Raw genomic sequence first — 18,830 nt, 5'->3', positions numbered from 1 at the left:
AAAAAGTGGAAGCAATAAAATCTGGACTATGTTGAAATGGAAGATAGTCATTTAGTCAGATGAGTCTTTTTTGACCTGTTTCCAACTTGTGGGCCAGTTTACAACCGAATAGTGAAAATTTTCGGTGGTTTGGTGATGATTTGGGTAGCCATATCGCGTTATTCTATGAGCGTCAAGGTTACTTCGCAAGGGCACATCACTACCACGGATTCGGTGATTGTTCTGGCTAATCACGTCCATCCCATGGCATAATGTTTGTTCTCCAATGGTGATGCTGTGTTCCAAGACGGAAGAGAAGTTGTTCACACAGCTCTCATCGTCCAAGACCGGTTTTGTGAGAATGAGGATGAACTGTCCCATCTCCCCCCGCCCATCATAGTCACTAGGTCACAGAATTATTGAGCCTTTGTGGTCTGCTTTGGATAGAACCCTGCGTGATCCTTATGCACCTCCAGCATCGTTATCTTAACTTGCCTGTATTTATCGATTCCGAGACGATTGGAAGACGTTTTGAATACCAACGGTTTTCATACATCGTATTAGAGAAAGCTTTTGACAATGTTGACTGGAATCCTCTCTTTCGAATTCTGAAGGTGGCAGGGGTAAAATACAGGGAGCGAAAGGCTATTTACAATTTGTACAGAAAGCAGATGGCAGTTATAAGAGTCGAGGGGCACGAAAGGGAAGCAGTGGTTGGGAAGGGAGTGAGATGGGATTGTAGCCTCTCCCCAACGTTATTCAATCTGTGTATTGAGCAAGCAGTAAAGGAAACGACAGAAAAGTTCGGAGTAGGTACTAAATCCATGGAGAAGAAACAAAAACTTCGAGGTTCGCCGATGACATTGTAATTTTGTCAGAGACAGCAAAGGACTTGGAAGGGCAGTTGAACGGAATGGACAGTGTCTTGAAAGGAGGGTTTAAGATGAACATCAACAAAAGCAAAACGACGATAATGGAATGTAGTCGAATTAAATCGGGTGATGCTGAGGGAATTAGATTAGGAAATGATACACTTAAAGTAGTAAAGGAATTTTGCTATTTGGGGAGCAAAATAATTGATGATGGTGGGAGTAGAGAAGACCACAACAACAATTAGGTGTGTCCATATTTTTGTCGAAGCCATATACGGAGCTGTAGACATTTGCCGACAGGCTATAGCTGCGATAGATCCGTATCTAAGCTATGCATGAGCGATTTACGTTAGTAGAGCATCCGAGTTTTGCCGCTGCTGCCTCACGTAACACAAAGGTAGTGTGGGAGTCCATTAGCGCCTGCGCGGAATCCGAGTAGTCTGGTGTGGCTCGTTAGGAATTTAAAGGCAATCCGCGCCCGCTATTGGTGGAGTACGGCTTTGTGCTGCTTTTTCGCTAAATATTTTAAAGTAGTTCTGTCAGGAAACAGGCGTGCGCTTGATTAGATTTGTTATTGAGGTCAAATTACTGCAGCATTAACTGCCAGAATTGGATAGGGCAAAGTCACATTTTGCAGCTTAATGCATTCCAGTAGCTCTGTCGGTATACTAATGTCCTTGAAAAAAACATTTTTCATAAACTACGATTTTTATTTCATTTCTACACACCGTGTTAGAGGTAAAATGGCATATATTTTTATTGATACCTACAGACAGAGTAATGAACACACTAATCAGTATTTATTTCATCTTCCATTGATTTTTCTGCGTATTATTTGATACCTCTGCAGTTTGTTACGTATATCGAGTTCAGTCTGGTAGCTTACAATATTTCCAAGGTAAATGAAGTGATTAAACTGTTCAGTGGGTTTGTTTCCCAATATGACGTTAGTTCTCAGCAGTTTTGTCTCTTTGGAAGCCACCACTTTTGTTTTTTCAATGGATATTTCCATATTACCTTTAGAAATCAGTTTCAATCTTTAGACATATAGTTGTAGCGAAATCTCGCTATCCTCTACAATTGCAAGGTCGTCTACTTAAAGCATTGTATTTGACATACCATAGTTGGACTTTATTCTTATTTTTGTACCTTTGTGTAGGCTTTCTATCCTTTATTATAGGCTGAGGAAATCCATTCATGTGCAATATTATCATAAGATGTTCCTATATACATGTTCGAAGTCTTTCCATAAGTCATACATAACGCTATGTATGTTTCCCTTTTGAACTCTCTTTGTTCTCCTACGCGAAATCTCCGGAGGAAAATTAAACAGCTGCTGTCCTTCAGTTGGGTTGATTGGCTTATCAAAGGCCCGAGAAAGTAAACCTTGATCAATATCAACTGGCAAATCATGAGGCCAAAAGTTGGCAGCCCTACCACACGCCTAACCTGGCTACGGGATGGCATCCATTACTCCTGAATCTAAATTTGCTCATAATCTTTATTCTTACTTTGTGTTGTAAACATAGATTCTGTCCAGTCGTCTCTCATTCCAAACTACTCCTTTTCAGAATGTGCATCAAATTGTTCCATTATACTCAGTCAAATGCTATTTCCAAATGATTATAAACAGCATGTTTCTCGTAACCTTCCTCAATATATCTTTCCCCTATGATGCTTAACAGGTAATAGCAACTCCCCTTCACCTTCCTCGTCTAAATCGCCAGTCCGTCTATCCACATTGCCTCATAGCTTCCTGTTCAGAACTTTTACCAGCGCTTTAAACTACTCAACAAGTGGAGCAGCAACGATTGTCACTATGCTAATATTCCTGGGACTCCAGACGCTGACGCACTCCTGACATTATTGTGGTTCAACCCAACGTCTACTTGGTAGAGAAGGATTATCATGTTTAATGTGAATTTCAGACCCCAATGCCATTATACCTTCTTCACCTGGCGTAGCCAGAAGAAAATGGAATCTGTCTCTCCCTATGAAAAATCATCGGCAGAAGTTGGAATCTAACTCAGACCATAAGTATATGAACCTATCATCAATCCAAAAGTTCACCAAATCATCTTTTCTGTGACTCGTTTTTCTATTGTAGCGCCTTTGCGCCACGCTGGATGACAATGTGATTCTTCAGATTCCCATATTCGTCTGTTGTGTCTGTGAATTTTCCACAAACGTGGAATGTGGCTTCATCGGAGAATCAAATGTTGTCCATTAAATTATCGTTCTCTACAGATTCCAGGTGGTCATAACACATTGCCCGACGACAGGCGAAATAATCGTCCTCGGGATGATGCAGAACGTGAATGTGATGACATTTTCGTAGTGTGAAATGTAGGATTTTCCACACTGTGTTGCGAGGGACATTCAGTTCCCTGCTGAGGCGTCGAGCTGATGCCTTCGGATTCCTATCACTGGTAATTCGAACCTGCTGCACTGTTTCTGCCAATAGGCGTGGTCGTCCACGAAATTTGCTCAGAAGCGGACGAATATGTACCGTTGATGGTGCTGGTTTGTTGAATTTACAGGTGAAATCAGCTATGGGGTCTTCATATGACAATCCGCGTACCCATACACAAAGAATGGCAACCCCTCCTTCCGTGCAAAACATCTTGTATGACTGTACCACTATCTGCAGAGGAAAGGAAACCAAATTGGCGTTTTCATGGAAATGGTTAGTGACTTTAGAGACACTCTATATTTCATGTCGACTTTAGCCATAAAACTTACTGAAATGTTTTGTCTTTTCCTGGTGAAAATGTTGCTTGGAAATCTCCCGGACATGCAGCCGAATTGACTGATCGTTTTAGAATTGCTTGGAAATCTCCCGGACATGCAGCCGAATTGACTGATCGTTTTAGAATGAATTTTCGACTGCGTAAAGTGCCATCAACGTTAGGTTATTCCTGCTAATACACATTCCGGGGCAGCAGGTGCGATGTGTCTACAGGTCGTCTCCCTGCCCCACTGACCCCGTACGTGGAGTGCACGATGTGCCGGTCTCGGTGGTGGTGGGGACAGCTCGCAAGGTGAAGGCGGAGTGCAGACTGAGGACCGCCATTCGAATCTTTACGCCGTCGAAAATACGTTCAACGTCGATGAATAAATCCGGATGCGTGCCCGAGAGACGTTCAAACGAGAAAAGTCTTAATCTCAAGTTTTCTTGCGCTAAAATTGAAATGGGTATAGCTCCTTCTACACATTAATTCTCTTTTAAATTACGCATGAGTTTTCACCTTATCGAAATGGGTATAGCTCCTACTAAACATTTTTTCTCTTTTAAACTACACATGAGGTTTTACCTTATCGAAAAAACGCGAGCTACATTTAGTACAGCTGCCTAATCATCTTTACAGACATAAATGGTCAATAAGTGATAATGAATGAGTTATTTTCTCCAGCTAAAATACTATTTTCAAAGGGTAGTACAAACTCCCATAATAACTCACCGCCAAAGGGCTATTTTAATTAATTTACGTACACCAGAACTTCTCTTAAAATTATAAAAGTTTGTGCTGATGTTAATTGCTTCGTTAGCGCAGCCGCCAGGTCAGTGGTGGACGAAAAGTGTGCAACGTAACTTTCCAGTCAGCTTCGCTGAGCAGTCGTACGTCGCAAAACGACACGCTTCTGATTGTGCCTCTAACGAGCAGTCGCGGCTTTAATTAAGAGTAATTCCACCATGAAGTGTGAAATTAATTATCAGGATAACTTGTAGCAGTGAGGCCAGCGGTAAACATGCAGTAAACAGGAACACACTCACTTGTTCTCCCTTGGCCTCTGTTAAAGCCTCCCGCTAAGTACTAATAGAAGAGGCAGTAATGTTGGCTGCTGCAGTTTTGTACTACCGAATGTTTCTAAAGAGCCTTTTAGTACTTTTACATAGCAGAACCGTGTTCCATACGACAGCCCTGATTTATGAATGACAAAATTACGATTACAATTATTTTATGTTTCTGTCTACTTATTTCTAGTTTTATGATGTGTTGTCAGACAACTGTAGAAATATAACTGTATCGATAACTGGTGTTGTTTTAACAGTGGGTAACAAGAGCCAGTTTCTAATAGAAACACAGACTATTTCTCTTATAAGTATTAACTAATCCAGTGACAAACACCATATAGGACGACTTGTTCATACTACACTCTACTCATACGAAAAATGTAATAAAAGAATTAAATTACGATGTCAGTCGTCTAGGTCATAAACAGTTGAATAATACATCAACTGAGAAAGGACAGAAGATTGAACTAAAGAGCTGTTTAGAAAAATTGCAACAAATTAAAATACAAACGGTCGAGTACCTTTTACGTCTTTGTCTTATTGTTTTTATCATCCACTGGGCATTTCAATTCCATTATATCATTTGAGGAAATCGTGGAAATGAAGTCATGTGTGAAAGAGGATGATAATTTGAATCTGATGTAGGGTGAAGTATAAGCGCAGAAACGCTTTGAAGAATGTGGGTGGTTGGAAATTACTGTAAACGAGAGAACTATCAGACGTTTCTTTTAAAAAACGTGAACTATACGAGTATTAATTCGAGAACATACCTATATTAGATGAAGGTACAACTGGAAAAGCATAAAGGGCACGTTTCGCCATCAACTTCTGTACATTACACACCTTTCACCAAACAATTCTGGTCCCAACCTAGTATCTATACAGAGTAGACAAAAATTAGAAGCCGTAAAGAAAATAGCAGTGTACGGCAAAAACAGACATCTATAAATTAAAGCGCACTGACATGAAACGGAAATAGTTTTGGATGGATTCCATGAGATTCTGTCGAAACGCAAACTATATCAGCAAACTGGGAGTCAGGTAAGACAAAAAATATGTTAACTGAGGCCAGGATAGCTACCGAAAACAAAGAAAAACCATGCCATGGATGACAGATAAGAATAACAAGATTTATAACTAAATGTAGAAAATTTATGATTGAAATAGATGACGAAATATGAAACTAGCGGGTACAGTATGTTGGCTATATATGCAACGAGGTAAACTCACAATGATGCAGTTCGTTTTCTCACGCATAGTGATGATAAATACACGTCGTATAGAAGGGCTGTTCAATAAGTAATGCAGCACATTTTTTTCTCGGCAAGTAAGGTTGAAAATACGCGGAATTTGATATGGGACGTCATGATATATTCTCGCTTCAGCCCCTACAGTTTCATGAAGTTCTGACTATTGGTGGATATATGTAGCCTTCAAAGTGGCGTATTCAACGAAGGTGTGTTCCAAGCAGAGGGCTGTCATTGAGTTTCTTTTGGCAGAAAACCGTAGCATCGATGCTATTTATTGGCGTTTGCAGAATGTCTACTGAGACCTGGCAGCGAACAAAAGCACGGGGAGTTGTTGTTCGAGGGGTCTGTCATCATCCTAACAAGGTCGCTCAGACCTGTCCGATCTCCCGCGTGACGCCCAGCCCCACGCAGCTGTGACTCCTCCAATGTTAGAACGTGCGGACACGCTCATTCGAAATGATCGGCCGATAACAAACGAACTTTTCCATGACAGTGCAAGGCCTCACACAAGTTTGGGTACCCGAGAGGAGCTCACATAACTCTATCGGACTGTTTTTCCTCTAACTGCCTATAGCCCGGGTTGTACACCGTCCGATTTCCATCTGTTTGGCCCAATGAAGTGCACTCAATGGGAAGCAGTACGTGGAGGATGGGGAGGTTATTGATGGAGCACAATGTCCGCTCTGATGTCTACCAGTGGTTTGGTACCATACGGAAACACAGGCCCTCCCTGTTGGATGCCTAGAGCCGTCGGACTGAACGGAGATTATGTTGAACAAAAGGATACCGTAGCTAAAAAGGCGGAGAATAATATGCTGCACTGTAATCGTGGATAAAACCATTACTTATTGAACGTCTGTCTTATGTAACAGCTAAACCGAAAGATGGCCTCAAAAACAAACATTTAACATATAATGGTTTATTAATAGTGAAAAATTGCATCTGTATCTACATCTACGTCAATATGATTACCCTGCTATTCCCAAGTGTCTGTCAGAGCGTTCATCGAGCAACCTTCAAGCTATTCCTCTACTGTTACATTTTCGAACAGCGCGAGGGAAAAATGAACACAAACCTTTGCGTGTGATCTCTGATATGTCTTACTTCGTTATAACGATCATTCCTCCCTGTGTAGGTGGACGCAACAAAACAGTCAAGCTCTGAAAAGAAAGTTGGTGACTGATACTCATGAAAAGATCCTGCCGCAACGAAAAACGCCTTTGTTCTAATGATCGCCACCCAATTCAGGTACGAGTATCATAATCGTGGCGCTCTGTCCCGTATTTCGCTACAGTACAAAACGTGTTGCCCTTCTTTGAACCTTCTCGATGTTCTGTGTCGATCCTCTTTGATGCGGATTCTGTGCCGTACAGCAATACTGAAAGAGAGGACGTACAAGCGTACTGTAAGCAGTCTCTTTAGTCCTATCGCATTTTCTAAGAGTTCCACCAATAAATGTTTTTGATTTGCTTTACCAACAACATTAAATGCATGACCGTTCCGGCTTAAGCTATTCGTAATTGTAGCCCCCAAGTATTTAAGTGAATTTACAGCCTTTGGGTTTGTGCGATTTATCGTGCAACCGAAATTTGGCGGATTCGTTTTACAACTCATGTGGACGAATTTACACTTCCCATTATTTAGAGTCAAATGCTGTTTTTCGCGCCACACAGATGGCTTGCCTAAATCATTTTGTAATTTATTTTTATCATGTGAAAACTTTGCACGACGATACAATAGCATCATCAGCAAACAATATAAGAGGGATAGTCAGACTTTCTACTAAATCGTTTATGTAGATCAGGAACAGCAGATATAACACTTCCTTGGGGAACGCCAGTAATCACTTCTGTTTTGCTCAAAGACTTCCCGTCAGTGACTAAGAAATGTAGCCTTTCTGTCAGCAAATCACGAACCCAATCACACAACTGAGACGATACTGCATAGGCACTCAATCTAATTAGAAGTCGCTTATAAGGTACGGTGTCAAAAGTCTTCTGGAAACCTAAAAATATGGAATCAGTTTGACATTTCCTGTCAAAAGCATTAGTCACTTCGTGAGAATAAAGAGCTACTTGCGTTTAACAAGGACGATGTTTTCTGAATCCGTGTTGGCTTTTTCTCAATAGCTCGTTTCCTTCGAGGTAACCCATAATTTCGAACACAATACATGTTCCATAAGCCTACTGCAAATAGACGTCAGTTGTGTGTTTCTGTAATTCAGCTGATTACTTCTATTTCCTGCCATGCTTACTGATGTGACTCACGCAACTTTCCAGTCCTTAGGTAGGGATCTTACGATGAACGAGCGGTTGTTTATTATTATTAAATTTGGAGCTACTGCATCACCATACTCTGAGACGAGCGTCCCTGGTATACATCAGACTGGAGGCCTTGCTTTTATTGCACGTAGGATATCTACATCTAAGTTACACATGTACACTCCTGGAAATTGAAATAAAAACACCGTGAATTCATTGTCCCAGGAAGGGGAAACTTTATTGACACATTCCTGGGGTCAGATACATCACATGATCACACTGACAGAACCACAGGCACATAGACACAGGCAACAGAGCATACACAATGTCGGCACTAGTACAGTGTATATCCACCTTTCGCATCAATGCAGGCTGCTATTCTCCCATGGAGACGATCGTAGAGATGCTGGATGTAGTCCTGTGGAACGGCTTGCCATGCCATTTCCACCTGGCGCCTCAGTTGGACCAGCGTTCGTGCTGGACGTGCAGACCGCGTGAGACGACGCTTCATCCAGTCCCAAACATGCTCAATGGGGGACAGATCCGGAGATCTTGCTGGCCAGGGTAGTTGACTTACACCTTCTAGAGCACGTTGGGTGGCACGGGATACATGCGGACGTGCATTGTCCTGTTGGAACAGCAAGTTCCCTTGCCGGTCTAGGAATGGTAGAACGATGGGTTCGATGACGGTTTGGATGTACCATGCACTATTCAGTGTCCCCTCGACGATCACCAGTGGTGTACGGCCAGTGTAGGAGATCGCTCCCCACACCATGATGCCGGGTGTTGGCCCTGTGTGCCTCGGTCGTATGCAGTCCTGATTGTGGCGCTCACCTGCACGGCGCCAAACACGCATACGACCATCATTGGCACCAAGGCAGAAGCGACTCTCATCGCTGAAGACGACACGTCTCCATTCGTCCCTCCATTCACGCCTGTCGCGACACCACTGGAGGCGGGCTGCACGATGTTGGGGCGTGAGCAGAAGACGGCCTAACGGTGTGCGGGACCGTAGCCCAGCTTCATGGAGACGGTTGCGAATGGTCCTCGCCGATACCCCAGGAGCAACAGTGTCCCTAATTTGCTGGGAAGTGGCGGTGCGGTCCCCTACGGCACTGCGTAGGATCCTACGGTCTTGGCGTGCATCCGTGCGTCGCTGCGGTCCGGTCCCAGGTCGACGGGCACGTGCACCTTCCGCCGACCACTGGCGACAACATCGATGTACTGTGGAGACCTCACGCCCCACGTGTTGAGCAATTCGGCGGTACGTCCACCCGGCCTCCCGCATGCCCACTATACGCCCTCCCTCAAAGTCCGTCAACTGCACATACGGTTCACGTCCACGCTGTCGCGGCATGCTACCAGTGTTAAAGACTGCGATGGAGCTCCGTATGCCACGGCAAACTGGCTGACACTGACTGCGGCGGTGCACAAATGCTGCGCAGCTAGCGCCATTCGACGGCCAACACCGCGGTTCCTGGTGTGTCCGCTGTGCCGTGCGTGTGATCATTGCTTGTACAGCCCTCTCGCAGTGTCCGGAGCAAGTATGGTGGGTCTGACACACCGGTGTCAATGTGTTCTTTTTTCCATTTCCAGGAGTGTATATTCTTGAATATTTATGTCATCTACTTTCGTGAAGGAATTTCGGAAAATCGTATTTTTTTTAACTCTGCTTTAGTCGCACTGTCACCAGTCGCGCAGTGAAAGTATTGACAGTGCCTTTCCGTTGGTGTACTTTGCATACGGTCTGAATATCTTTGGATTCTTTGAGACACCCCCTTAGAAAAATTTATGAATTACTGTGCTGGCAAACTCCTTACGTTATTTGATTTTCAAACAGCTGAGCAAAACTCAACGTACTCAGTTTCCTCTTTACGTATTCTGATCATCACTAAACTGACACACAATATTTTTAGTGCAACGTAATCTGACTTTCCATAATCCCTACAAAAGAATGGCCCTGACTAACAATACCCTATACCTTTCATGAATCTTACCTCACAAAAATCTTCGTTACTCGAAATACTGCAATACAGCGAGAGCCAATACTGCCAGCTAAATAAAAGATTTTAACTACTGAAGGCACTAACTACTGATAGGCATCCTTAGCTAATGAAAGATTTTGATAGAGAACGAACAATGTATTTACCTTAATAGTGTTCAAAAGTCATCATTATATATATATATCATGACATCCAGTTTTGCAAATTTACTCTTTTGATGGACACACGTTCAGATCGACCGCTCTCAAAATTATGCCATCTCTCTCCCCGCATCCACCACTGTTGGCGGCTCACCTCCAGCTGCGCAACGCTACGCGCTGTTCACATCCAGCTGCCCAACACTACAATAGCGAATATTCCAACAATGCCAACCAGTCACAGACTGCACACAGCACAGTCAGCGATTTTCATACAGAGCGCTACGTGGCGTTACCAACATAAAAACCTATACAGCCTACTTACATCTTTACACGATATTCATAAGTTAATTATTGGCTCTCTACTTCCTTCATCCATAGTAAATCGAGTATGGCCATCTGTGAGGTTGTTATTAATTATGTTTGAGAATCAATTCTCACAACATGTTCATATATTTTGGAGCCTATCGTAAACACATAATAAAATTTGACCATTTGCGGTCAGAATGGGGCGGCTATTAAAGGAATTAGTTGCCGCTAGTGCTTAACTATTACGCGAAGAATGTAGCTTTCACAAATTACACGTGCATCATTTGCACCCTCGCCACCCGCCAGATTAGCGCGCACATTAACGGATAAATCGCGCTGCGCGTGCGCACTGTCGAGCGGGCGGCTCTGCTGCGGTGCAACAAGATCCCCTTTCACGCCTCGCGCCGGCGGCGTGCGACGGCTGAAACGCCTGACGCCTCATTAACCCGCCACACATCACTGTCAATCAGCCGGCTGAGCGCAGTGCAGCGCCGGCCCGTAAAAAAAGCCGAGGTAATTTTATTCATAGCGGCGCCTTGTTTGTAGCGAGCTGACTCAGCCGCCGCCGCCGCCGACGCAGCCAGCTTAACGTCTCACGCTGCGAGACCAGAAGGGCCATCTCTGTCCAGCCAAAGGCTTAAGACTGCGGAGTTCAACCCAACACGATCACTCCCTCTTAACATTAGTCCAGACTTACAACTCGAGTAAGATATCAGTCGGATTCGTTTCACAGACTGTGGAGCCAGTTTCATGAGGGCAACTGTCAGAGAAACACGATGGAACTCAAACCTTAAAAGCGAAAGCAACTATTAAATCACGTGGCACTGCCAAGTAACATAGCTCGATGAAACTTGGGCCCTACATACGAGGGCTATTCGAAAAGTAAGGAACGATAGGTCGCGAAATGGAAACCATAGTGAAAATCAAAACTGTTTTATTTGCAACAGTTAGCTTCACCTTCCAGCTACTTCTCTACACAATCGCCCCCTCAGACTTCCTCAGACTTAGACGTCGCAGCGTTGTGCCAACTTTTCAATTCCGTCGTTATAGAAGCGTGTTTCGACAATTCTCTACTCTGCACTGCAGCTCGTTGTCCGTGTCAAAATATTATCTTCATAGCCAGCCGTTCATTTGAGCAAAGATGAACCTCAGGGAGAGCCAATTATGGGCTGTATTGTGGGTGATCAAACACTTCCCATCGAAAACGCTGCAGGAGCATCTTCACTGCCCCTGCAGAGTGCGGCCGAGAATTGTCGTGTAGAACGAAACGCATGACAGTTATGTGGATTGCATAGCTTCAGGCGAAATTTTTCGCGAGGCCATCATACTTGGCAGGAGACGCTAATTGCTAGCCGTCTTTACGTTCACACTGTGAGCTCATTACTGAGTAGAGCGACATGATGCGTTCGATGGGAGTACTAGACACAGTGCCCAATGCATCTGTGCAAAGCTTCATCAGTTTTTTCACTGTATTTTCCACTTCGCGACCGATCGCTCCTTACTTGCCGAATAACCCTCGTAGAAATAACTGCTACAGCATAGTACAGATATATGCTACGAGACAGAAATGACACGTTTAGTCAAGGATAGCAACTGTCAGTGGAATTTATGATAGTCCCATGGACATTACAGATGGGGGGACATGGATTTTTATAGGGTTTTATCATCATGGACAGTAATGAGTGCTCTGCGACGTGCTTCCATGCTGGCAACAAATCTCGGTAAGGAATTTTCGTGGTAGGGTGTTCTATTCCTCCAGCAGAGCGGTTGACAAGCCTTGCGTCCAGCAACGGCGCACATTGCAGAGCTGGTATGGTCGTCTGTGGTGACCTCACACTCTGTTAAAAACAATGGCCCTCGAATTGTGATGTCTAGGCGACCACCAACAATCGCAGTGACTTCAGTGCAATTACTGTATTTGAATAAATGCGACGTCTATGTTCCTCTCACTGCGCACTTTTTGCAGTTATCTTGTGTACCGTACTGTACTTTACCGCTTCTTTCTTTTTATGGTGCAATTTTCATCACGCTATGCTACTTGCCAGTGAAATATTATGCAAAACCTGCTTTCGTCCTTAAGTTCTGCACACCAGTGTATTTCAGCCTTTCGATAGAAGAGGTATTGACCCACTGGAAATTCCCGAACAGCGTGCATTCAGTGCAGCGTCTCTCATGGAGCGATGTATGTCAGTAACTTTTGTTTCTTCGACAGTCTTCTAGAAGGCCTTATTCGGCCCACCACAGTTTCCCTAGCTGCGACGACCTATTCAACCTATAGTATAACGCACAGTTCTAAAAAAAAGTTATAGCCGTCACCCAAGCAGCGTGTAACGGATATAAGTGAAGACATTTCTACTGATGACTTCATTTGCAAACTAATATATATAGTCATTACAAGTCTAATGTTTTAAGGTTGGTTAGTATCTCCAAGTACATGTGGCAAGAGCAAGCCGTTAATGCGTATTTTTCCCTGGTCAGCTGGTCAAATGTTAAAGTGTGGACCCATGGACGCAGAACGGTTACTCTATACTGACAGTTGTAGTACGTTCAGTTTTGTAGTATTCCATGCAGAAAACATCACGTCATGAAGTTCGTCATAAAGTTTGTGAGGTGTCTGTAGGAAGACTTTCGATGCAGAGAAAGAACAACCAACTCACTATTGTGTGCACATATTAAAGTACGAAACATAAAAACATCCCAAATTATACCCGTTAGCCTTGAACATCCGACGATTGAACATCACAGCGTTTTACTAGGCATAGTCCTGTTGAGGTGCTTTGTCGTTACCTTCCTCCGACCTTTGATCAGAGTTACCCACCCAGTTATAGGGGTGAACCCAGATCAGCGGTGAATATCGGCAGTTTTTCACATCACGAAACTTGAGCAGAGGTGAAAGAAATGCGACTGATTAAAATCTTAAGACTGGTCGGGAATTGAGTCCAAGAACTTACGATCCACAGTCAGGCACTTTACCAATGAGCCTCTGAGTAAACTCGATCTTCTCATAAAACTTTTGCCCTCTGCATCTCCCACTAGCCCCACATAAGTTATTCCCTGTTTTATCATTCTAAAACACTTAAGAACACAAAAAAAATTGAAGAACACTATGCTCTTTAATTAAGATACGCCTACAAGCAAGTTACATCCTGTCGGCATTGACGTCATAAGTGAAGTACACGCTCACACTTCTTGGCATTTACATTAACGTGATTTTGGGAAGCCAACGGGAGTTTCGACCCAGTACGTCCCGTAGGCGAGTCAGGTGCAATAATCACTCTTAAAAATCGTAGTTCCATCATAAGGAGATCAACTAAACATACTAGCTCCAACAAAGGGATACATTAATTTTCCTTTGTCTCTTGGAGATTACTATTTGACCCTAAAATTGTCCTACTTGTTTTTTTAGCATTGTGTGTGTGTGTGTGTGTGTGTGTGTGTGTGTGTGTGTTTGTGTGTGTGTGACAGAGAGAGAGAGAGAGAGAGAGAGGGAGAGAGAGTGTAAGTAAGTAAGGAGGAGGGAGGATAGTAAAAGTAGTAGAAACATCAAATTCCCCTCTTTGTTGAAGTTTAACGCAAGAGATCAAGCGTTATTTTCATTTTGTGCCGCAATGTCTTTGAACTAATCATTCTTCTTCAAGGAAACACTTTCAGCCAATGGCCACATTAAGGCGCACCTTTTATAGTTTGCAGCTGATAGCGGAAGACCAGCAGGGCCAAAAGCTTCCAGTACGCCACACTACTAAGCATCAACTCAGCCTGCTGCTGCGAAACTGTTGCTGAACTAATTGCCTCGGCAAATATTTTCTCCTTCTGCTAATTGTTTCAAAGCGTCGTCCCCAGGAGGAAATGGGCTCGAATTGAATTTCCTCTTCCGCCCGAGCTACCGGCCGTCTCTCGGTTGCTGCGGCAAATGGAGCCGAAAGTGACAGACAATGTGTCCAGAAATAGACGCCATCCCTTAATCACAAAATCAATAACAGTAGTGGCAGTGCGCCGCGGATCACTGACTTTGTTTAGAGAAATTATATTTAGAAAAGTACAGAAACGTATTACATTCCTTCGTAAAATACAATATTCATTAAGAACGGTAAAATATGAGAATGAGAACTACGAAATGTACTATAGTTTATCTATCGTCAGACAAAGTCAATAATTAGGACAAAAATTATAAGAGAAGAACACCGCAAACGGGACAGGTTTATATCAAGAAGTGTAACTTCATGTTTCAGGTGAATTTTTAATCGTAAGAGATGCCTTGAACAAACTGCGACAAACAGGAAGACTTGCAACAGACAGCTGATAAACCACAGACTAGAGCTGCTAGCCAACAATGCCATTCGATCAATTTTAGCACGGTACCGCAAAGTGACGCAGTGGTACATAAAGTTATTTTATTGTATTGCGATATTAGTGCTGATGGAGAGATTGTGATTTCTCGATTGTACAATAGTTATTTTGTGTTGAGCTGCATTTCTTTGTCTATGTGGTATTTAGTTGTATATTGTATTGTCTTTAGGCACTGGTTTGGTAGACGGTGGAGGTCGATGGTAGTATAGATTTTCAAAGGCTGTCTCAGTTATTCAGCGTCGTTCTGTGTGCTGGTTTGTAATACTGGTTCTCTTTTGCAGTGCCCAGTTGTAAAATAGCGCTGGTCTTAGCCTAAAGTCGAAGAAATATTCGGATTTGTGTAGAATGTTTTGTTTATTACTATTGTACCGTGCCCATTTTAAGTAAGAATTGTTACTGTACTTGTACCTATAGCGATTATTGTTTATTATTGGTATTAATTTGAATATACTTTCGGTATCAAGAGAAAGGGCTGTAACTGTATGCGCTTCCTAATTATGATTTTTTAGGCATCACTCTTATGACAGATTTGATTTGGATCTTCACGAACTCCTTTCCTATGATAACATCTTCCGTGGCACTTGCACTCTAGATCCGAAATTATTTGTTAGATGTATTCTAATCTCTATCTTCCCCTAAAGATCTTCCGCTCTCTCTAGTAACATCGACGTTACTCTCTGGCGTCTTAATACATGTCATCTTGTTAGTGTTTTTCATATGTTCCTTTCTTCGTCGATTCATTGGAGAACCACCTCATTCCTTAACTTATCGGTCCACCTAATTTTCAACGGTCATGTGTAGCGCCACAATGTGACCAAAGGAAGGGATCGCTTGATAGGACACATTCTGAGTCATCAAGGTATCACCAATTTAACACTGGAGGTAAGTGGTGGGGGGTAGGGGGTGAAAATCGTAGAGTGAAACTAAGATTCTGTTCTGTTGCAATTTTGGTGCTGTAGTTGTTGCGGTCTTAAGTCCGAAGACTGGTTTGATGCCACTCCCCATGATACTCTGTGTGTCCATCTCCGAATGACTGCTGTGACCTACATCTTTCTGAATCTGCTTACTATATCCATCTCTTAGTTTCACTCTACGATTTTCACCCCCTACCCCCCACCACTTACCTCCAGTGTTAAATTGGTGATACCTTGATGACTCAGAATGTGTCCTATCAAGCGATCCCTTCCTTTGGTCACATTGTGCCAAAATTTCTTGTATCCCCAATTCTTTTCAGTACTTTCTCATTTGGTCAGTGAGTGACCCATCTGACCTCCAGCACTCTTCCTCCAGTTTGTGATTCATGATTCCTACCCTTAATAGTTCACTACCATACAATGTTGTGCTCTAAACGTACATTCTCAGAAATTTCTTCATTAAATTAACGCCTACGTTTGATACTAGTTGACTTCTTCTGGCCAGGAATGCCTTCTTTGCCAGAACTCGTCTGCACGTTCTCTCTTCTTTGCTTCATCTGTCAGGGTTGCTTGAAAGGTAGCAGGATTCCTTAACTTTTCTACTTCGTCATCATCAATTTTGATTTTAAGCTTACCGTTAGTCTCATTTCTGCCACTTCTGATTAATTTTATCTTTCTCGGGTGCCGTTTCGTCCCGTTTTTTAATCCATTTCTTGAAGCTTTCTTTTATTTGCGTCATTGTTTCCTCGATGTGCGGATTGACCAGTAGAGGCGAAAGACTGTCTCCCTGTCCTACTCTGTTTTCAGTTAGGAGCGCTTCTTTCTTGGTCTTCCAATCTTACTGTTCCACCTTGGTTGTTTCTTCCAATCTTATTGTTCCAACTTGATTCTCGTACATATCGCATATTACTCGTCTTTCCCCATAGACTACCCCTATCTTGCATCTTGCATCATTTCACATTGTCTAAGCCATTTTATAGCTAGACAAATCCTATGAAAGTATCCTGATTTTTCTTCGGTATTCTTTACATTATCATGTGCAACGTGAAAACTACCTCTTATCTTCCGTAAAGCCATATCATCGACCTTTCATTTTCTTTTCCATTCTTTTGTATATTATTCTTGTCAGCAGTTTGGACGCATGAGCTGTTAAACTAACTGTGCGCCAGTTCTCGCACTTCTACATCTTCATCTACATCCATACTCCGCAAGCCACTAGACGGTGTGTGGTGGAGGGTACTTTGAGTACCTCTATCGGTTTTCCCTTCTATTCCAGTCTCGTATTGTTCGTGGAAAGAAAGATTGTCGGTATGCTCTGTCCTTGCTCTCTTCGGATAGAATGAACGATACTTTCCCGCAAGTCTCACGGTGCGTTACCAGTCTCATAGATTTTACACACCAACTTGAATAGTCATTTTGCTGTCACTTGCCCCAGCAACAACTTCCGTTGGAATGTTTGCTATTCCACCCATCCACTGTCTCCTCCGCGTTTAACAGCGGAATTCCCATGCACTCTTATGTTATATGATTCTTAATGCGATATGCTTCTTAATGCGATATTTAAAATAAGCCCACGCTCGCACAGCTCCAAGCCCAAACCAAACCCCTCCAAAATCATACGCTACACCATGAATTTCACTCTATACCAGGGGTGCTCAACCTTTTAGCTTACCTAGGCCAAAAGAACGCTCGTAAAGTAGAAGATAAACGGAATGGTCTGCGGCCACAGACAAATACCGTCGCTCGATAATACCTACTACTATTCAGTAGAATGTAAGAATATCTGAAAAGCACACAGGACTTTACAGTAAGCTCTCAAATGAATTCTTTGAAAGGAAACCTTTAGTGAATTTCATTGGTACACATTCAGTTTCACGCAAAGTGTTTCCTGTATACTTCCCACGTGTTATTCCTTTACCCATCTCTGCTCTCTACCCCGACATCAGAGGCGAGGAAGATGGTGCGGGCTACCCTCCTTGCCCTGGCGGTAAACTGGTAGCGAGTGCGCTGGGCAAATTGCCCGCCGCTGTCGTTGGCGCTACCTGTCGATAATCGACGCCGGCAGCTGCGCGAGGCGGCGCCGCTGATGCGATGAGTGCCAAGTGCTAAACGCGCTAATTAAGATAATGGACGCTAATGAGCGCGCCAGCTACAGCCGCCCCGCTCGCGTTCACCCCTGACAAACAGCCACCAACCTGTATCGTCTTGTGAGGTGCTGCCAGAATTAGCACTACGGACCAGCTACATCCTACGTCTGCCTCTGCAGGGAGCTTACCGAAGCGACGACCCAATGAAACGTAATGCGGTAACGCCGCTCTCGTAAGCGAATAGAAAGCGTATGTCAAACAAAGCAAAAATACTTACAGTACATATCGGATGTGCTGCTAACATGGTTTCTACTGTGCTACTGTGAATCAATAATGGCGATTATCGCTGAAACCACAGGTTTTCGGTTGCACCTGTTTTCCCCATCTCCAATTTAAAGTGACCGCTGAAAATTAACGGATTCTGAAATAACCGATTTTCGCTTTTTTATTGCTATTATTTGCAGCAATAAAAGCAGACGTCGAACAAAGATTGAAAAGTTTTAAGAGTACCTTAGATTTTTGCATTATACTTTTCAAAATATATAAAATCAAAATATTAAGTAACATATACAAAGGAACACTTGGTCATCATACCGCTGGTTTCTTTTCTCGAGAAGTAGTGAAAGATTGAATACTACCAAAACTCCGCTCTGCTCTTCAACTGGGTCTCATTTTTTTTAAATATCAGCTAAAAAATAATGTTCTAATTGAAGGATCATACTACTATTTGGACATTACGAATAGTCAGTGTCAAAGGGTGCAAACTAAGGTTGGAGAACTTTATTTTTCTTGTTAAGTAGTCTGTTTCCAAGGGCAGCAAGCAGTTAAAGACATATTATGTAGACATAGGCAGCATATTTTTTTTATTTTTATTG

This window comes from Schistocerca piceifrons, chromosome 4 (assembly GCF_021461385.2).
Source record: "Schistocerca piceifrons isolate TAMUIC-IGC-003096 chromosome 4, iqSchPice1.1, whole genome shotgun sequence".
NCBI lineage: Eukaryota > Metazoa > Arthropoda > Insecta > Orthoptera > Acrididae > Schistocerca > Schistocerca piceifrons.
This window is presented reverse-complemented; position numbering follows the sequence as displayed.